At 41.1% G+C, this 21,020-nt stretch overlaps 1 protein-coding gene across 3 annotated transcripts in view; it reads left to right on the top strand.

The window, feature by feature from the left end:
• Positions 1-21,020, top strand: part of CARMIL1 (capping protein regulator and myosin 1 linker 1) — a 187,605-nt gene that overhangs the window by 44,819 nt on the left and 121,766 nt on the right. The window contains exon 1 of one of the 3 annotated variants that reach the window (XM_059856928.1): positions 12,801-12,903. The exons of the other annotated variants lie outside the window; for them this stretch is intronic. The gene's annotated coding sequence lies outside the window, so the exon portion shown is untranslated. Of the gene's footprint in view, positions 1-12,800; positions 12,904-21,020 lie in introns of those variants that run through there. 3 annotated transcript variants of the gene reach the window in all.

Here is a 21,020-nt window from a genome sequence, read left to right as displayed (position 1 = left end):
CCACTGCAGCCTTGTTTTCTATGATCTGATTGTAATCAACTCTCTGAAAATCTAATATGACTTCAGTCAAAAAGTGTGTAAATGAAGTCCTGTCTGCCCCCCTCGGACAGAGTGAGAGGGAGAAGCACCTCAAGGGTCATCTGCAGTCAGGACATGGTGCTGGCTCCTAGCTCATCCTGTTGATGAGGGAGCCTCCCATGTGCCTGGCCTTGCCCTTGCTGCTGCTCTCTGCAGTTGCACTGCAGCCCCCTCACCTGTCAGAGGGAGTCACAGAGCATATGCTTGGCTCCACTTCTGTGTTTACTTCCTTGGCAGCTGCACGTAGTTTGCAGTCTACGTGGAGACATTTATTGGAGGCCACTACCACGTTCATTTTAACAGCTTCCTTCACCACAGATACTGGGTGACAGGCAGTGACTAGATGCCAAGGCTGATGATTTTGGTTTCTAGTCTCACAGAGAGATTGTGACCAGTCCACATTCATAGATGTGGCTGTGCAACTTGAGTCAGACCAGGTGTTAATCCTGGCCAGTGTCCCAAATAGAGGTGAAGGTTCTCCACAGCCATACTTGCTGCTGCTGTGCTGCGTCTCATGTCAGGGAGCCTCCTTGCTGCTTCTTCACTGTTGGACTCCTCCATCTACCTTCCCTGTCTTTGCATACACCGAGGCTGAGTGGTCATGCAATGAAATAACCCAATATCAAGACTTGGCCAAGTTGTTTCCAACATGAATCGTGGGAAGTAAGAATTTTGTGTGGCTCAGCTTACTCCTTGGGATGCTGACTTGGCATGGGGTCTGTGGCAGGCCAGTAGGCGACTTCCAAGACCTGCACTAAATGTTTTTGTGTGCTGCTTGGGTGCTTCAGCATTGCTTGAGTGTTTCTGTACAGGGCCATGCTCTAAGACAGCCTGCCAAGGGCTGTAGCAATCAAGTGACAGGACAGCATGTTACAAATCGAGTACATTTCGTCGCTTCTTTGGGCATGTCCCTGGACAGAGTGCAGGAAACTGTGCTAGGAGCCTCCTTTCTCTGTGATTTCAAAAAGAGTTCTCTCAGTATTGAATCTTTTTTGAAAAAGATTTCAAACTTTTGCAGCAACACCTCCTGAATTATTTTTTTCCACTTGACCTTTTAATGGGTTAGGAGATGAAAAGTTTGCAATATTTGTGGTTGTTCTTAAAGCAGTGGCTTGGTTTTATTTGTGTTCTGATTTTATAGCTTTCGGAGTGAACTATGGTGGTATAGCCAAGTATCTTGCAAAACTGAAGTCTGTGTTCAGGTGATTTTGGAGAATAAAATGTGTTCTTCTATAACTCTGATACTAACACCAGGATGTGGGATTTATGAAAACCGCTGGATTTTATGAGACTTGGCAGTAAAATGGTGAAAGGTAGGTTAACATCCTTTCAAAATTCTGCCTGAAGTAAGCTCATGGAAATTCTCAGTTACCTCGAAAAGGTCACTAGCTTGCAGTAGGAATCCTTGCCTTTTGGTAATACTGCAGTTTGTTCATATTTTGTGTTTTTGAAATTTCTAGCATTGCAACAGGAGATTCATGTTTTCTTATCTAAAATTAAAAAAAAAAAACAAACCAAAACACACTTTTGGGAAATATTCACAAAATGAGAATTCTGAAATACCATTGGGGTGTGTGTGTGTTTAAATGTTGAATTTCAGTAATGGTGTTAAATTTTAAGAAAATAATTGTTTAAGGTACTAAATAGAACTAGGACATGTGTCTACTCTTGTGAATACAAAGATAAAGGGCAAAGCAATTGACATAGAAATATCAGTGTCATTTTAGTTTAAAATGCCTATAAATCTCCCTATCTTTCTATGAAATGCTGAGCTCTTGACAAAGCATTTTGGTGGTGGTGTTTGTTTGTGGTTTTTCTCATTTCTAAACTTTTTTTCACTGAAGTATTCATTTGAAATATTTTTAACAGTTAGTATCTTTCTCTCTTCTGCCTCCTCCCCTTCTTTGATTTTCTCATGTGCCATATGCTATGTGTCTTTCTGCAAGATCACTGGGGATAGATGATAACTAAATATACTTTTTCTCGGTTTTAACAGAGTGTGGCTCTGTTCCTAATTAGGACTTGAATGCTCTTCAGGATAAACATGTTAAGGAATATGATGTCATTTGTGAAATGGCTCCTTTATGAACATGGGAGGTGCTTTGAGCCTTCATCAGAATCAGCATTTCTCCAAACTGTCTCAGTATTTCAGCTGAATAATAAATCAGCCAAATTCATGGAATATTAAGTAATATGGTTATAAAACAAATGTTTCTGCTTTTTAATCAGATTCCACATGCACAGTATACTCATGTACTTCTATGAGCTGTATATCCCCTGAGTAAGGATTTCAAGACAGATATATGTTTGGACTGCCTTTAAAAATCTGAAGTTGAATTAAGGAAAAGAAATTTCAAACAAATGCACTAAACACATCCAAACTGCCTGTTAAACTTTCTCTCATATTCATAAAAGCAGTTCTTCCCAATGTGTATGATCTCTAACGTGTGTTAATGCTGACACATTGAAGGAGCCTTATCTGTGGGGAGTGTCTGGTTTAATAGAAGCCACCCCATGGGTTTGTGCTGTATTATCCTTTGACCTCAAGTAGGACCTGCTGCTGGTCCCTCAAAGCAGGTGAGCCAGAGTGATAAACTGAGGCAGCTGCTGGAATTGCTGGGTGGAATTGGCAGAGATCATGTGCACTGCTTGAGTGTTTCCTGGGTAAATAAGAGCAGGGTATTTGAGCAAGCTGTGTTCTGTCCTGGTCTGAAAAAACCATGAGTTTTCAGTGTGATCTGTTCCTCTGTTATTTTTCATTTTATTGGGGTCTAGAAATCCAAAAGCAATTTTCCACAGTGTTAAATGTAATGGCTAGGGATTCTTGGGTAAGCCTAAACCTCACTAGCTTGGATACTAGAAACTGTATAGTACAGAAAGGAGGAGGTGAAGCTATGAACAGCAGCTTCATAGTGGTATAGCTGGGCTGCTTTACCAGCTAGTTCATGTTTTTCTGTATGCTTGCAGTTCATGCCATCTCGACACAGCTAATACATTGCCCAAGGTGCTGTCCCTCCCCAAAGCCCTAAAATAGACAAAGTAAGGAAGGATTATCAGGATTCTCTGAAGTATAGGGACTTGTTTGGATTTGGTGGCAAGGTCCTGAACAAATTGAGGTTTTGTACGTCTCCATCAGGCTCTGATCTGTTAGATACAGCCCTTTTGGAGCCGGTTCCCTAATCATTCAGTAGATGAAAAACATGGCAGTAAGTAAAGGAATTCAAAAAACTATATGCCTCTTGACAGAGGGGTGTGTATAGTAAATTCAGGGAATGGCGAGCAAGTTTCCTTTGTGCTCTTGGTTTTTCGGGAGTGTTACAAGTCATAGACTTTGGAAAGAACAGATTTCTCTGTGAGATCTCAAATGCAGCCAAAAACTGTTTAAACTCTGCTTTACAATTACTGTGGCAGCCTGTAGGGAAGTGCAGTATGTATCTTTATGGCTAAATTCGTAGTATTTCTATGAATGCTGAACCATTTCTATCTGGCAGTTGTGTGCTGTTTGAAACTCCAGGGTAATCTTTCTTTAGCAGAACTAATACGAGATGGACTGATAAGAAATAGAAATCTGCCTCCTGCTTACTATGTGAATGACTTGATTTTCTGCTTCTTCAACATCTTGCCATTTTACTTCCTCTGCTAGTAAATGTGAACTATTTTTAGGGGATGTGAGCAGTTATGGATTTGTAGGTATTCATTTCATTATATTACACAGCATTTTTTTTTTCTGCAATAGTGGAACTAGAAGTGTAGTGGGTTTTTGTTTTAAATACTGGTAATGAATAAATAAATAAAAATTGGTCACTTTAAAGTGCATGTTATCTCAATGTAAATTTCTGGGCTTAGTGTTCATATAATGTAAACAATAACTTCCATTTTGGGAATGTTATTGTTCCTGTTACTGCAATTTACTGGAATAAATAAGATCAGATTTACTGACTCATTTTAAGGATATTTTGATTGGTTTTATAAGTTGAGCAACTGTTCTGGGGTTTTTGTTGTTGTTGATTATATTCTATTACTGCTCACATCATCCTTGGCAGCTATTTCTGTCCACCTTACATACCATGCTGTTCTGGATCCATGCATGTGGGTGGGTGGTTTTTGCTAGCCATTTTTTCAAGACTCCTGTTAAATCTTTTCCCTATCACTACATCTACCATTCTCCAGCTTTCTAAAGAGATACATCAGTGGGAACGTTCTTCTGTAACTGAATTGGGATACAGAATTTTGCTTTGTGTGTTTATCTGACATCAATTCTGTAGGTCCAGGAGATCAGTCTGTGAGAACTGAATGTGCTTCTGGACCTACCTGCATAGAGCTGGGTCTAGCTACACCTACAGACCATCAGAGTCCCAGGTGTCTGGTAGGACTGCACAAGAATTTAATAAAAATTCCACTAGACTTCCACCAAAGACAGACAGATAGTAATAGGAAAGGCTAGTCTGTGGGGAGCAAGAAATCTGGGCATTGAAGTAGAATTTAGATATGTAGGGTATGTCTTACATGAAAATCAAGATCTTACAGTGCCATTATTAAAATTCACATTCTCTAATTCTTATTAGATCTGTCTTTTCCTCAGTGAGGTCATTGTTGCATTTCAGCTGGGTAATGCATTAGCTAGACTAGTGCTACTTCTCCTTTATCTTCAGCCACTTTGAGGAGAAGGTGTGCTGGATGTTGCTGCCCTGAACCCAGTCCCAGAACTTGTTCCTGCAGAGATTCTTGATGCCTTCGAGACTTGATCCGAGCAAGGAAGCTTAATATAATTTAAAACAAAGAAATCAGCTCTCCTTCCCCTCCCCCAAAATGAAGTTCTTCTGGTATTGTCACACTGTAGGAATATTTAACTGAAAAGTTACTGCAGGCTTAAAGTCTTCTGACAACTTTGACTGTATGACCACCTGTTTGAGTAAGCTCTAATGGAAGAGGAAAGAGGCACCTGCATCAAAAATCTGACAAAATACTGATCAATGAAAAAAACCCCTTTTTTAATTGAGAAAAGGGAGGAGAGGATTGGTTCATTGACTCCAGTTCCTGCTGTTACAGGCATATCACATCACAATCTAGTGGTCATATGTTAACCAAACTCTGTCTGTGAGGTTCTTGCCTCTATTGTACCCATCCTATGTCTTTCTTTCCTGGTGGTAAGGAGCGTTTCAGTTTCTGACATGTGTTGTTGGTAGTTTAACCATACTTCGTTCTAGTCCCAGTTAAAATAATTGAAAATTTAAGTAGTTCTTGTCTTTTTCAAGATTTACTGAATCAGTAAGAGAGACATTTACAGCCCCCTCAGAATGCAAATACACTGAGCTTTTTCTGGTGTTCTGTCACACGAGGAGTTGCCTCTCCCTTCAATCACTTGCTGGTGAGGCCTTTAGACTTAATGCTGAGGACTTTTGTATCAGTGTCTTGGGTGAAATATTGACTGATGTAATAGTCTGATCTCTATCTAACCTTCATTTTGTCCCTCATAACAAGTTTCCTACCCACATTAAAATTATTAATTTCCACCTCCAGCATGCTCAACAACACTTTTGCATGTTTTAGAGTGCTCAGCTCTGTTAAAGCTAACTTTTCTTTCACCCGAAGCTAATATTTCCCTCATCTAGAAAATGAGCGACAACATTTAGAAATAAAGTCGTGTTGATCTGATTTTTCTCATTGGTGTTGGCAAGCTGATGTTGTGTCTTATTCTGCTTTCCTTTAGACTTTCTTTAATGATGCCTGCCTTTACAATGTGTTCTAACACCCTGTGCTTCTGCTGAGGTGTTTTATGTGTGCAGTAGTTACCTGGATGACTTGGCTTTGTTTGGCACTTCCTCTGTGATGTAGTTTTTCAAATCTAGTTACTGTGTTTATGGAATATTTTCAGATTATATACTATCCTATACTTAATAGTTTTATTAAAGCCCTTGCACCTAGTCCTGCAATTGTCAGTTCTTTAAGAATCCACTCATGATGGTTACTGGTTTTTTTCTTGTTTAAGCTTTTTGAGTTTTGCTGCTGTTTTCATGTTCTTTGCCTTACAGGCATCTTGAATTTCCCAGGCTGTAGAATAAGAAAGTTAATTCAATTTTGAGACTACTGAAAGTGGGCTGTAGGGCATCTTGATGTTGGATGCTCTGCACAAGTGTTGTGGGATGCCTAAGTGAAATTTTCATTTCATTGTTTAAAAGTAAGCATAGCGATGCCATGGGGAATATAAAACCATGTCCTCATTTCCCTTTTCACCCTCATGGAACATTTCTCCTGCTCCTCCCCTACATGGTTCTGTGTGCTCATTCATGCTAAGCACAAGTGGCAATAATTCCTCTTCCCAGTGCTCACTCCACCCCTCAGTGATGTACCATCCACCAGGCCACCTTGTCCTTTTGCCCAGAAGGGAAGATGTGCTTGTGCTGCTGCTGTGCTGAGCTCTTTAAATAAAAAAATCAAAACAGGCAGCAATTTATCTGCTATGTCTCAGGATTTTGCCAGGACAAAAGAGGCAAAGCCTCACGTCTGGGTATTGAAATGTGCTATTTCTCAACAGATGATAAACCCCAAAAGATGTTCTCTGAATGTGTGTAGTAAGGCTAGGAATGGGTTGGATGTGAATGATGAAGAGCGCCAGGCTGACTCACTCAGACAAATTTAAATTACTTGTGTAGTTTCTAGTTCACACTGTGTTAAAGTCCATTCAGATTCATAAACATCATTTTCCCAGCTAGTGAGGTGAGTGAAACCTGTTCATTTCTGGTTTCCCTGGGGAAGTACAGAGTGGATAAGAATAGATAAGAAAGATCAAGCCACCACAAAAAAAGCGTATTTGAGGAAGAGTTGTGACTTTACATGGTGACAAGTTCTCTTAAAATAAAAACATTTTAAAAAACTGAAGCTCAGCAGATGGCTACATAATCTGTTGTTGAGACTGTAAAGATGGAGGCTGAGGGGACTTCTGGAAGAACATGATACACGGTGATCGAGGAGCGGTACAGTGTTTCTGCTTTCCTCAGGTCTTTCCTTTCCTTCCATATGGCCTTCCCAAACCCTAGGGAGCAGACACAAACCCCATTAAATTCTGGCTGCTCTTAACAGAGGGAAGCTGGAGGGCTGTAAGCAAGCGCAAGTTTTGGAGTTCATGAAGTGTAAACTCCCTAGAAATTGCGTTTTTCTATTCTTTTTTTCTCCTGAATTCCTCTGGAGGCTAGGTCTAAATCTTAAAAACTTTACAAAAAAATTTTTTTAAATCTTTAACTTTTAAAGATCTAAAATTATTTCAGTATTTTAGAATGTAGAGTTTTGAATCAGAAGAAGTGAGGAGGCAATGATTGTCCTTCTGGACAGGACAATTTATGAAGTGAGGACGATGCTATTGCTTAAAAAACTGCCTGCTTGGATTGCTGCTGCAGAGGCTTGTTGGACTCTAATGTTTTTTGTCATTGCCAAGCCAACTTCTTTTAGCCTTTCACAGAGCAGGAAAGGTAAGCCTTGCTCCCATTTTGAGGAGTTTGAAACCTACTGTTGCCTCAAGCTTTAGCTTCCTGTGCTGTGCAGTTGAGTGTCTGATAATGAAACATGAAAGCTTTCTATTTTTGTCTTATGAATGTAGCTCATGTTTCATGGGCCAGATTGGTTGGGTTTTGTGCGTTCCTTTTTGGTGCTGCCTTTATCGTGGGGAAGGGGAAGGAGGGAAGAGCAAGTTCACTGAGGTGCTAAATTTAGAGTGGTTAGAAGTGAGCATGTGTATCTGGGGTCTTTCCAGCTTTTCAGACTCAAGGCACCTGAAGAGGCTGAATTGTGACCAAGCATGGTTGAGTTGAAGGGACAGTTCCTGGGCACCAGAAACCCACTTGTCCTTTACCCCAGTGAATATCACAAGTGGCAAATCTGCACACCTTGCGAAAGAAAAGACAAATTTTCTCTCTTTGTCATTTGAAGTTTACACTGCAGACATAGCTGTCGGTGGTGGGGTCTTGATCTAGTCAAACTTAAAATATGCATTAAAAAAATTATGATTGGTTCTGGATGTTTTACTTCTGTATGCCTGGTACACTAAAGAACTTGATACAAAAATTTTTGTTTACATAGAAGTACTGTCAGAGATGAGGGACAGTGGATTTGTGGGTTTCTTTGCTAGCAGTGCATCCTACAGAGAAGATGTTAAATGGTACGGGTGCAAAAAGAGGACACAGAGGAGAGGCCATGATGTTCTGTGCCTTGCATTTTCTTCACACATTTTCTGCCTAAATTTATTTGTAAACTTGCTTAGCTGAACTGTAGTTACCCAAGTGTTTTTAGTGAATAAGTATAAAAGCAAAATATGATTTGTACTTCCTTTCTTAAAGACCTATAGCCTAGCTGTAGAATTAATATATTTTTCATTATAGTTGTTTATACTGGATTGTTCTCCTACCTCATTTTGCTCTCAGATGTTGGTATTTCCACTTTCTTTTTTAGGATGATGGAAACCTTCATTAAAAACATTTCTGCACATGTGTTACAGAATGAAATGCCATATCTGTTCACAGTTCCTGCTGTAGGAATTTTTCTGTGGAGACAGAAGCCTGCATACTTGGCGTGTGCAGTGTGAAGCGCTTTAGAGGAGAGGCTTTGTGCTTCAGCACCCATGCCAGAGTCCAGCTTGCAATTCTGACTACAAGCCACAGCCAGCAAGTTGTGTTGCTCAGCCTTCCCTCTCTTTCTCCCCCAGCTGCTGGCTTCCCAACCTGCCAGCATAACTCCTCTGCAGGTGTGATCTGTGGGAGGGAATAAAGGCTTTAGCTGTTCTGGCGGAGCTCAGATTAAGTGAATGCTACTGGATTTCACCTCCTCCTGAGCACTGGCATACCTGGACAGCATTCCACACCGAGGATGGCTAAGATCCATAGTAGTGCTGTTTTCCCTTCAAAATAGTTGGGGTTGTTAACACTGATAGTAGGTGCTGCTTTTTGTGATAGTGTGCCCAAGCTACATCTTCAGAGTGCGAGTGACTAAGATGTTCAGCACCACGCTGCCCTGTTCAAAATGAACAGACTTAGCCTAGTGACAGTAGGTCCTGCTTTTTGTGATGACATTATCCAAACTACCATCTCGTGGAGCCAGGTGAGAAGTTCTCTTTTGAAAAAAAAAATCATGCTGGTGCTGCTGACAGCAAGCAGCAGCTTCCAGGTAAATCTGCTGGGTTGCAGGTGAGTGTGAGGAGAGTTCAGCTTCCAAATGCTTCCATAGAGCATCCACAGCTCCTTGTCAGGCCTGTGTGTGTGGTACAGAGAGAAGCCCTCAGCTGCTTGGGCAGCCCTTCCTGCTGAGAGAGGTGGTGTCCTCTGGGAAAGACATGGCTCACATGAAAACCTTGGGGAAGACTTCATTTGCCTTCTTGAGTGTACCTACCTCATTTTCTGGAAATCAAGAGCTGCACTAGGGCATGTGCAGCCGTCAGGGGTTTCAGTGCTTTGAGTAAGTGAAAAGATTCCTCCAAGACAAGGAAGATGAGAACGGAGCACAAACAGCAGAAGGTGAGGCTAACTTTATGTTTGTTCTGCAATATGAGCTTAGTGCTTGTTTTTACCTGGTTATGAAAATATGAAGCTTTTTAGGTTTTGCTGTTTCATACTTACAAGACAGCACAAAGGGTGTCTTACAGTGTATCTTTTTGATCCTGTTTGCTATAGTTCAAAGCACTGTATCCATATTTATATGTCCAGAAGTAAAAGACATAAAAGTACATCTTAATCTCAGTCAAAATGACAAAAAGGAGTATATTTTGGATATCTGCATTTGGAGTGTGCTTGAAGTGGCTTGCTTAGTTCTCCATGTGCTCTGAGAGAGAACCAGTTGTTTGTTACACGGGACTTTTGTACACTGACTCCCCACCTCTCCCAGCAGTTGAGGAAGCTTATGCAGCCTGGTGTGATACATGCTTGAACTTGCATTTTGGTGAACAGGGCTCATTAAGTGCAGTCATTGATGGGGGCCAGAGAGGGAGAGCCAAGTATGGTCTGTGTGGAGGATGCAATTAAGGAGGCTCTGTGATCTGCTATGGAGGGACAGCATTTGAGGGTAACTGTGTGCATGTTCCCAGGTAATTGTCTCTGGGAAATGAATAGCAGAAAGCTGACCAGACTTCTGGCTAAAGAGTTACTCAGTCTGGTTAAGCTATTGCAGGTGGATCATTCACAAAAATAATGGTTTGTTTTCACAGCATCAGTTATGTCTGCCCTGCCTGTTTAGCATGAGACAGGGAGTTGTTTTGAAGAGCATTGCAGGCTGGTTTTGTTCCGCTTCATACCTGCAGCTGTTGCTCTTCCACACGCGCAGATTTTTTCAACACTGATGGAACGAAATTAAATTGAATGTGTTCACAATTTCAAAAAAAGAATCCTTGATAAGCCAGGTTCTTGGTGGCTACAGATTTGCTGGAGGAAGGCCAGTGGGGCTCTCTGACTGAACCTAAGAATTGGAAAGCATGAACACGTAAATCTAGAAATAGGAAATGCTACTACTTGACATGGCTAGAAGTGCTTTGTGAGCAGTCTGAGCACATAAAACAGCTGGTGACAGGTCTCTCTATGAAAAATGGTATTGGCTTATAATCCACAACCACTTTCCATGAATTACAGAGCAAACTTCAATTAGTGTTTGCATTTGGTTTGGTTGGCAGCTCTTTTTTTGACGTTGCTTGGGTTAATTTGTGCTCTTCCCTTCTTCCTGTCTTCCTTCCATCTTACAGTATGTGGTGCAGCCATCTCTCTGCAGTCCTACTGTTGGCTTTCTTGTTGTCCTACTTGCTGCTCAGCCCCACAGGGAAGAGTTTCTCCACCTGTACACTGTGTTGGTAACCAAAGCCACTTCTCTGGAGTATGGCAAGGATGGGAAATCAGTATGGTATCAGTAATTGTATCTATAAACTCAGAAGTCAGCAAGGTCTCATGCTGCACCAGTGTGACATTTCTGTTCCTAAAAGGGGTTTCTCAGAGTGGGCAAGAGCCCTTTTCGACTTAAAAGAAAAGATGTTGTGTAAAATAACAAGCTATTTCTTATAAATCAACACCTGTTTATTAATGGTTCTGTCTTTATAACAAGTTAGGTTTGTGGGGAGAGAAATGATTGTAGGAATCAGCACAGAATTACTTTAAAGTGATGTTACTGAAAACACCTACAATCAGTAATGAGTTTGAGTTTTCAGTTTAATGTGTTTATTTAAAGAAAGCATGACTTTTTTTTTTTTTTGCTTAGAGACAATAAGAATGGACAGGAGTATAGGAGTATCTTTAATGTTGGATAGACTAATCAAAGGCAGAGAACACGCCAACTAGAAAATAACTGCTTTGTTATTTAATTTTTGTGTTTGGTTGTTTGGGTTTTTTGTTTGTTTGTTTTTTGTTTTGTTTTTTTTTTCTGATACCCCTGATCACATTTGGCCTCACAAATCTTGACTGCTGTTTAAAAGTTTCCCCATAGAACTGAGAGAGAAATCATGGCAGTTCAGCAAAAATGAATGTATGAAAATCTTGAAATGTGCATTTGATGTAAGAACACCGGAAGCCCGTGCAGAAAGGAGAGATGGTGTTGCCTGGAATACTTGTCTTGTACAAAGGAGATTTTCTTGCTGCCCTGTTTTTCTGAATGTTCTCAATGTTTTGCAATATATTTTGTGTTTTGTAATGCACAGTGGCAAAAAGCAGAGATAAACTATTCTGATGATAACATTTGGTAGTTCATAAAGAACATTATTTAATATCTTTGCTCAGGAAATTTAATTGTTGCTGATGAAAATTGGGAAGTTAATACTTGCATGACCCAAGGCAAACAACTTTGAACAAGCCCATTCCTGAAGTTTTCAGTTTTGGCAGATACCTCGAGTCAGACCAAACTTCAAATGCATGACTCCTAGCCCCCAGCTAGAAGTGTTTTGTTGTTCCTAAGGGTACAAAGCAATTTCTTTTCTGTTTTGGGCAGTGAGTCATGACTGAAAAGCAGTAGTGCTTCTAAGCAGTAGTCAGTAGTGCTTCTAAAGGTAAATTGGGTAACAGTGATTTGCTGGTCAATGGATGGAGTTCATGCACACTTAGCCATCTGTGGGGATGGACTCTGGTTTGATGTTGTGAGTTTACTCATGAAAGATGACTAAGTGGTTCATAAGGTTTATTTTGCTGGTGTGTTTGACCTACTCTGGAGTCACTGGTGGCAAAGAGCTGTGAGTTCCCACAGTTTGATACTGGTTACAGACAGATAAGACTGTTGATGGTTTTGATCTCATTGCAGGTAACTCATGGGATTATGAAATGAGCTGGTAAGCCTGGCCTGGTTCAGCTCGTCTTTTCCTTATGCATCTACCAGGACTTGCAAAATGTGCAAGTTACACCTGCCTGGTCAGCCAGGTCGCCAGTGCTGTGTCCTGTGGTGGTGTGGGGTGTCCAGCCTCTCCATCAGACTAGTTCAGCATCTGTGCCATCGAGTTTGTGTCTGTGTGGTTTCTGACTTCTCATTGCATTTAAGGTAAAATAAAAGTGCCTTGCCATCACTACAAGCTCAGCTGATAAACACTCAGCCTCATGAAATTTACAGGTGTTTTGGGAAACCTCTGGTAGGAAGGATGGGGTGTCAGCACTTCCTGTAGTACAGTAACTGTGGATCTGGAAGAGAAATCTGGTTCTCACCTGCTCTTGCAATGAAACACTTGTGCCTGCACATAGTTGGCAGCAGCAGCCATCGATTTAAGCTGCCTGCCTGCAGGTCTGAAGTTGTTTCTTCCTGTGTGGGAGGGAACTTTGTGCTCTGGGATAAGTATTCTGGCTGCACACGTGTGACTGCCTCTCTGTGGCACCCTCCAGACCAGAGGTAAGTGGCTCCTAAGCTTCCTAAGCTTCCACATGGCGGGTTTCTCAGGTTGTGGTAGCACTGCGATGCAAAGGTGTCGGGATTTGCATGGCTGATTCCAAGTCAGGGGGAGAAAAGCGTGGAGGATGGTTGGCATGTCTTTGGAACTGCTCCCTCATGGGGCACCTCTTTGCTCAGGCAGCAGGCACCAGACAAGGAAAAGCATGGAAGTGCAAGTATTTCACAGTTGATGGGGCAGCTGGGCAAATGACTGAGTTCCCTGGTGTCTGCTTCTTCAGAGGTACAGATTTTATATCGTGAAGGGTGTAGACTGCAGCTGGCTTCCCCAGTGACTCTGCTTGTCTGCTGATAGTGTTGTAGATGGAAGATAAATTGCTCATCATTGCAGTCTGACAGCTGCCTAGAGAGCAGAGTAGAATTAATTCCTGAACTTCTTCCTTAACTATTTCATTTACCTAGGTGGATGTTCACTACTGAATGTCGAAACTCCTTCACAGGAACGAATAGTAGTAGAATTATCTGCAGTGTTTGTTTCATGTATGCTTAGCATCCTAGATAACACAGCAACTATGCTGTTTATCTCTCTCAAGAAAAAAATGCAGGTAGTTAAAATAAGCTGGAAATGCTGTCTTACTCTATTTGGTAGAACCTGTTACCTTGGGCTGTGGCTTATCTCATTAACCAACCATGAAAACTGTGCAGTTTTCCATCTTTGCTCTTCATCAGGTAGATTACCATTCATATTATTTATCTACAGTTGTTCAGGGCAACAGTGGGTAGGATATTTCTGTATTTCTGGTGTATTTACACAAGGCTGCTCTCTCATGATTGCAGACTCTGGAGTTGGCTCTTTAAATGCATGTGTTGATGGACAGCTGCTCTGTAATTAAATAAGAAAATGCTCTTTTTATTCGGTAGGGTTTGCCTACCTTGTATTGTGGCTTTCAGTTACCTGTTGAGGTATTTATGCTGTGAATGTGCCGTGGTAACAACAGGCTGTTGGAAAAGATGGTAGCAAAACAATAGCCTGAAATAAAATACTTTCTGGAGGCCTCTCAAGGGTGGTTAATAGACAATTCCTGAGCTTTTAGTTGTTAAAAGTCTGCTCAGAGCTCCAGCCAAGTTACAAAACATGTTTTGTCTGGCAGTTGTGTGGATCAGTGAGTCAAAGGGTTATGGACAGTTAGAAAAATCCTTTCTCACAGAGTTTGGGCCCTTGTTTTGGAAAAGCTGTTGAGATTATATGAAAAAGGTAGGGTTTTTCCCAGGTATCCGTCACAGAAGTTTGAGTCACTTAGGTAAGTGGGGTTTGGGATATGTATTTGTTGTTTCAAATCCAAGCTCCTCTATTTTGTTTTTCTACTGATAAGATTCATTAGTGGTTGGAAAAGGCATCTTGGCTACTAATTTAGCATGGCCATAACTTGTCAGGAGGGAGAACACTCGGGGTACAGAGTCCTGGGAGAGGGCCAGGGAGCTGAAGGCACCCCAGGCTGGGACCAGGTCTGAGCAGGAGCAGGCAAGGACCCACTGATAAGCTTGGGATCTCAGAGAGGTGCTCTGGCAAGGGCTGGAGTGTAGCCCAAATGTGCCAACTCCAAACAATGACTCTGTGGCCACCTTTGCTATTTTTAATAAAATTGTGGTGCTCTGTGAATTTATAAAAAGGAGACCCTGGAAAATGTCATTTGAAATGTCTAATTTTAGGCTGTAATTTATTAGAGCATTTTTTCTGAAGATGAGACTCATTTTTTTTTTTTCAGGTGTTTTTTGTTTATTTTGTACTTTGAAAGAAAAGATTCTTTTATAAAATGGAATGTCATTGCTGTGTAGAGTTCTGGGACAGAAGCTCTATGTTGTCATGTTGTTCTCATTGGAAAGCAAACATAGATATAGTTACAGCAGTGTTAAATGCTGTGACTAACCTAACATACTCTTTTACATTCTGTTTAAGATTTTATGCAGCCAAGCATGTTATCTTTCACTGAAATAATGTTTACTACAATTTTATATTAGTAATCTGCAAGGGGTTGCTAAGTGTACATGACAAATGGATTGCTTCTTGCAGTAATGTGAAGAAAATTGTAAGAAATTCTTGATGAAGTCTTCTGCTCCTTTAGTACCAGAGAAGTCCTGTGAAAATAAGTCTCTGTATCCTTCTTGTGTGTTTTCTCCCTCCACTATATACATGTATGGGGAGGGGGACTGATGGAAGACAATACCCAATCTGAAAAACATGTTTATTTTGTTTTCCTCTATTCAATTGCTGATGGCTTTAAAAGTAAGAGAACTATCAGGTCTTATGTTTTCAGGTTTTTCCCTTTCTATTTAACCAGCAGCATAGCTGATCTGTATTTTCCTTTGTATTAGATAGAGGCTTTTTACTCTTCTACTCCAAGTAGCCACAATGTCTTCTCCTGTGGTGCTGTGAAGTTGACCACATAGGTGACCTCTGCTTTTTAATTTGATAGCAAAACAAACTTTGTGTGACCATACAAGCATGCATTTGTTTTCTGATTATGGTTTACTTTTTTAAAAAAAGCAGAGTGAACCTTTTAGAAAACTGTCTTGAATATGAATGTACTTGTCTTGGCTGATGTAATAGCTAAAGAGGAGCTGAAAGAACTGTTTGGAAAGCACCTGTGTATCTGTGGATAGCAGGAGTGCCAGATTTACAGACCACTTGACCAAACTGACATACTTTGTGTATGTTAGGGCATATGAATGAAGCAAGCTACCAAGTTAATTTGCCCAAACTGGAAGCTGATTGTACAGTCAACTAATTTCTTTGCTTCAGCGTTCTTAGGTTCTCTTTTTAATTCTGTGAATTAGCATCAATACATGTGGGAGGACATTTTCTTTGGATCCTGTATTAAATTATTCTGAAGAGACCCTGACAGTGAGAGGAGTTGAATGTCTGTCTCCTCATCTATCCTCTTAATGGGCCTTGCACTGTGTATTTTTGCACCTATTTGAAGCAGTGATATTATTTTTCCAATTACTGCTCAAGCTCTTTGACGGTGCAGATGAGCAGTTATGCAACATGTCTGAGTTGCTTCCTTTTTCCCAAGAGTGAGCAAGGACTGACAGAACAAGTATTGCCTTCTTTGTACAAGTTAACTCTTAAACTGAAATTTGGAGCTCCTGCTGTGGGTATTTTGAACAAGTCCTTGATTAATAAAGATGAGAGGTTACAGCTATTAAAGAAAGGATGAGTGCTAGCATAGTGTCAGGAGAGCTAGAGTTTGTTCTGGTTGCTCTGAAAAGGTGAGTACAAGTTCATGTAGCATTTTTTGTTTTTCATCCATTGTAGGAAGCAGTGACATTTCATTTATTTGAGGTTAATCAGCCCAAATGGTACTGATTGTTCTAGTGTAGGGGTTAAACAAATACATAAAGCCTTGTGTGGGCTTGTTACTCTGCCACTTAAGTGCCCCAGTGATCTGTCTTACTGGCCTCCAGCGTTTGCTTTTCCTTTAGGGACCACCACCTTGGCTGTGCTGCCCTTTCAACAGGGAGCAGCTTTGCCAGATTTATCAGCAGATGCATCTCCAAAGGAGTTGTCTGTGTCTGGTAGGATGCTGGGGGTGAGCTGCCAGCACAGGGCTGCCACGGCTAGGTCTGTATATCTGGATCACTGGATGACTCAAAGTCATGCAGCTGTGGTGCATCACTAGGTGCTTAATTACATTGCCCTTTCTTTTGTGCTCTTTCCTGCAATAGTGATACCCATCTCATGGCTGGTCCTTTCTAAAGAAAAATTAGGCTAGGATTCTCTTCTCTTTTCTCTTTGGTGGTTTGTCCTCTTGGGGAAAAGCAAAAGAGTGGTAATTAAAACCATGGAAGCTGTCCATCTCTCAAGGAAGGCCCTCCTTCCAATACAGGATGGCTAGCAAGCTCTGGCTGAGCCAGCTGCACCCATTCTGGGAAGTTTCCATTTCTGTTTGCCACCTGCCCCTCTGGCAGAGGTTACAGCCCCCTGTCGGGGTTGGTGGCATAGACATGGCGAGAGACATCTACGCAGAACTGATTTGGCGTGTGTGCACGTGGTGGGAGCCCCTTCCTGGCTGAGCCACCTGAGCAGCTGGGTGGCTTTGGAAGTGCCCTGCAGCGTGGTGGAATTGCGGGGACTGGGCTCAGCCTCTCTGGGTTAGCTGTGTTAGGCTGGATTAGATGGGTTACACAGCTGCATCCTAAGACTGCACGGAGCTTTTCACTTCTAATTGATTTCCTTCACTTTCTTGCCTGCTTTGTGCAAGTGTGACCTAGAATGTGAAGTGCCAAGTCTGATGCAGTGCTCCTTGCTTTGCAAGCAGTTTTATATATTATTCTGGGGTATTAATTTTGTTCCCTTTTAAAAAAAATTAGGAGATTTTTCATCTTGGATTGAATTATTTAAATTTCCTGCTGCTTACCAATGACAGAGTGGGATGTAGTTGGGTCTTGGAAGAGAGCAGTTTATATGCATAAAAGAGAAGGTAGATTCTGTTTCTAATGCTGGAACATCCTCAAATATTTCTGTGTGAATATGGTTAGAATAAAAGGCACCATGTATTTGTGTGACTGCTATAAAGCTTGATGTCTTCCTCTTTAGTGTCCCAAATTGTGTGTAGCTATTACCACCCCCACTGCCATCTGTTTCAATTAATAACAAGGGTAAGACAGAGATGATTGTTGAACTCTAGACTTCCTTTTGTGTGTGTGTGTGTTTTATAGATTTGCTGACTGTATTTTGATAACAAAATTGATTTATGAAGCTGTGCCAGAAAGGTACCGGTTTTATGGGTTGTGGAGATAGCACTCTTTATAATTTTTAGTTAGTTAGTTTGTTTAAATACATTAGCTTTTAAGTCTTATCCTTTCCTTCATAGTTCTCAGATTGCTTCATTTGTTTGTAGGTTCAAAAGGTTTCTCTCTTCTGCAGGAATCAGCAAATTAAACTCCAATCAGTACGGTTTTTTTCCTTCTCTGAAACTGTTGGTTACCTTGTATTTGTAGTCTGTGTCAGTTTGTTAGAATGAGCCAGAAAATACTTAAATCACTGCTCCTTTACAAAAGCAGTACTAGCTGTATGTACACAGGAGTAAATACACTGCAAGTGATGGTATTTGATAATGTGGAATAGAACATAGTACTGCCTCATTTAAAGTGTTCTGCAGTTATCTATGCATTTCCTAATGAAAAGGGGTGGGTTTATAACATCAACAGAGTGAATTTAGAGAATCAAAACATGTTCCATGGTAAAAGTGACCTGGAAAGAAATATTTTCACACAGTTCTATGTTACCACTGTTTTTCATTCATTACACATACACACATCCCCGACTGAGATGTTTTTTTGTCTTGTTTGTTGGTTTCAGAAGCTTCCTGGCTTTCACTAAGAATTATTTAGTGTCCCAGATCTGCCAATTATGAGCTTCTCAAGCTATGGGCACAGGAGCAGAGGGACAAACCTCCAGGCAGAAACATGGTGCAAATAGCACTGAAGCAGCTGCAGACAAAAGGGCAGGCCGTGCATTTGATAAGCAAGAATTCAGTGTACTAGAATTGCAACATAGGCATATGAAAGGTGACAAATTTAGCCCAGGGTAAACTTGCCTTTGGGAGAGGGCTCAGTGTTAGTGTCAGGTGTTCAGAGCTTTTAAATCAGGACTGCTTGTCTTGGCACAGATTAACCCTTTTGTCAGCCTCTATCCCTGATCTTGGCAACCCCCATGCATTTGAGTTTCTCTGGTTATGTTGTCTGATTGCACTTGGGGTGGAGGGAAACTAGAACTTGGTAGAATATTGAAGGTAGGTATGGTGCACTTCTCCTGAATTTCCAAGCCTTTGGTGATCCAGGAGAAACCATGCATGCTGGATATCTGGAGATCACAGCCACTCCTTTAAGTTTACCTGAACTCAACAGCCAAAATCCAGCATGTCTTTCATGAGCTGCACGTCAGGAAGTGTAGTGTGTCTCAAGCATGTTGACTGAGCATGAGCAGAGCTGCTGTCAGCAGAGCAGCCCAGGCTTTCCACATGCATCCAGCTTGCTGTGTGTTAGTGCAATCTCTTTGTTTCTACAGAGAACAAATCTTACAGAATCACAGCTGAAGAAGAGGTTGCTCAGCCTAGTTTTTCTTCTTACCAGTTCGTCCCCAGAATGTTGGCATGTTGCCAGCAAGTAGCAACTTGAGACAGTATAAATAAAAATCACTGTCCCTAGCAATGAAGGTTTTTGTGTGATATTGAAGTCTTTGGATGGATTACACAGCCTGCTGGAAGCAGAAACGTGGCAAAGACTAGAAATTGAGTGAAGAGGAAAAATTATTGTGTTAGTCCTTAAACTGAATTACCTTGCCATTTGTCACTTCTGTAGTGTTTTTCCTTTGTATTAAATCTTCTTTCTGGTTTGATTGCAGGGAAGTATGATGTGCCCTCCCCAGGAAGGATACCCAATTATGAGAGCTGATGCTTCTCCCTGTGTGGTTGTGTCTTACCTCACATCTGCATTTGGTGACCTCACTTTTTTTTTAGCTGTTGCTGCATGGCTCAGTGCAGGGCTCCTTGAAGCCTGTGCTCTGTAGGCTTTGACTCTCTTGGAAGGAGCGTTATTGAGTACCAGGGTTTTCAGACAGCTGTGGTTCCTTCATCATTTGTTTATAGTGACATGATTGTTACAGCCAGGGTCAGATCACATATTGTGAGCCCTGAGGAGCCAAAGAAGCTTGTGTTTTTTCTAGCTAATTTACCAGGCTCCATAAACTTCATAGAATTGATTGATTTTTACCATGAGTGAGTCAATGATGTACTTTGAAAGCTGTTATGTATCTGCATGTGGCTGCAGCAAAGTGAAACTGCCCCCTCTCCCCCACCCACTTTTGCATATTTGAAAGCAGAATTCTTCAGACTTTTTATTAGCAACCACAACAGATGCTTAGCTTCTGAAACTGCTCTGAGGCATCAGATTGAGAGGAGCTGAGGTTACAGGCTCGATTCTGATATTATTGGATGAAACGCTGTGGTCTTTATCATGCAAAGAGTGGGCATAGATACATGGTTTTAAAACACTGGTATTTGGTATCTCTTCTTGAAAGGGTTATATCTACTTGCTTCTGTCACCTGCATTTTTAGATTAGGGCCTTAACTATGTGTCTCTGTATGTTAACAGCTTCTAGGGTAGGAGTGGCCTCATTAAAAATGTACTTCATGATCATGATGACGTGATTGTTTGAGGCAAACAGCCAGATTTAGTTTTTTCTGTTTAACAAGTGAGCACATTTGCTTCTTTAGCTTGAGCAAAGCAGTGTCTCCTGGGGCTTCTTTATGCAGCCTGGAGTAGATGTCAATAGAGTGTCCCATTGTTTCCACCTCCTTGACCTCTACTTTAGGAGATATCTATACCTGAAGACAGAAGATCTCTTAAGTTCCCATCTAATTTATGAGCAAGGGGGAGGTAGTGGCCATTTCAGAACTGGTGTGAGCTCTGCCATGCAACTGAATTTGAAAAGTCATTCCATCACAGACACATTGACGTGGATGCTTTCTGCTCCTTGTCTTCATTTCTTGGTGCGCTTGAGTGAGAAATGCTGGGATTTAAGGAAGGGAAAGAGAAGACATCTGTAATTAGCCTGCAAGAAAATGAAAAATGGTGATGTAGACAAATTGAGTGATTACAGGATCCTGACACAGAGACGTGGAAGATAAAGCTGGGGGTTTTTTCCAGTATTGCAGTTGTGCGTGGGAGGTTTTGCGTTTTAATGGCTGTGCTTTACTGACATCATTAATATTCTCATCTGAATAATGAAATTAATTATTCAGTAATACAAGTGTTTGTGTGTGGGCAGGGTTCAAATCTTCCATATATCTGATAGTCTGCTGGGTAAAATTTTGTGCAAACCTGCTACCAAGACTCTGATCATTTATTTATGGCATGTTTAGGAACTTAGCCATGTAATTCAAAATCTTTATAGTGATTTCTTTAAAACTTCTAATTTTAGTTGTACAAAACTCCTCTGTTCATATAAGCATCAAAGCTCAACAAAAGGAGAAGCAAACATTTAGAACTTCAAGCAATGAAAGATAAGAGATGACAAACAAGAAGTGGGTAAAAAATGGTGATGACACACATTAATC

Source organism: Haemorhous mexicanus, chromosome 1 (assembly GCF_027477595.1).
Source record: "Haemorhous mexicanus isolate bHaeMex1 chromosome 1, bHaeMex1.pri, whole genome shotgun sequence".
Classification (NCBI taxonomy): domain Eukaryota; kingdom Metazoa; phylum Chordata; class Aves; order Passeriformes; family Fringillidae; genus Haemorhous; species Haemorhous mexicanus.
This window is presented reverse-complemented; position numbering and strand designations above follow the sequence as displayed.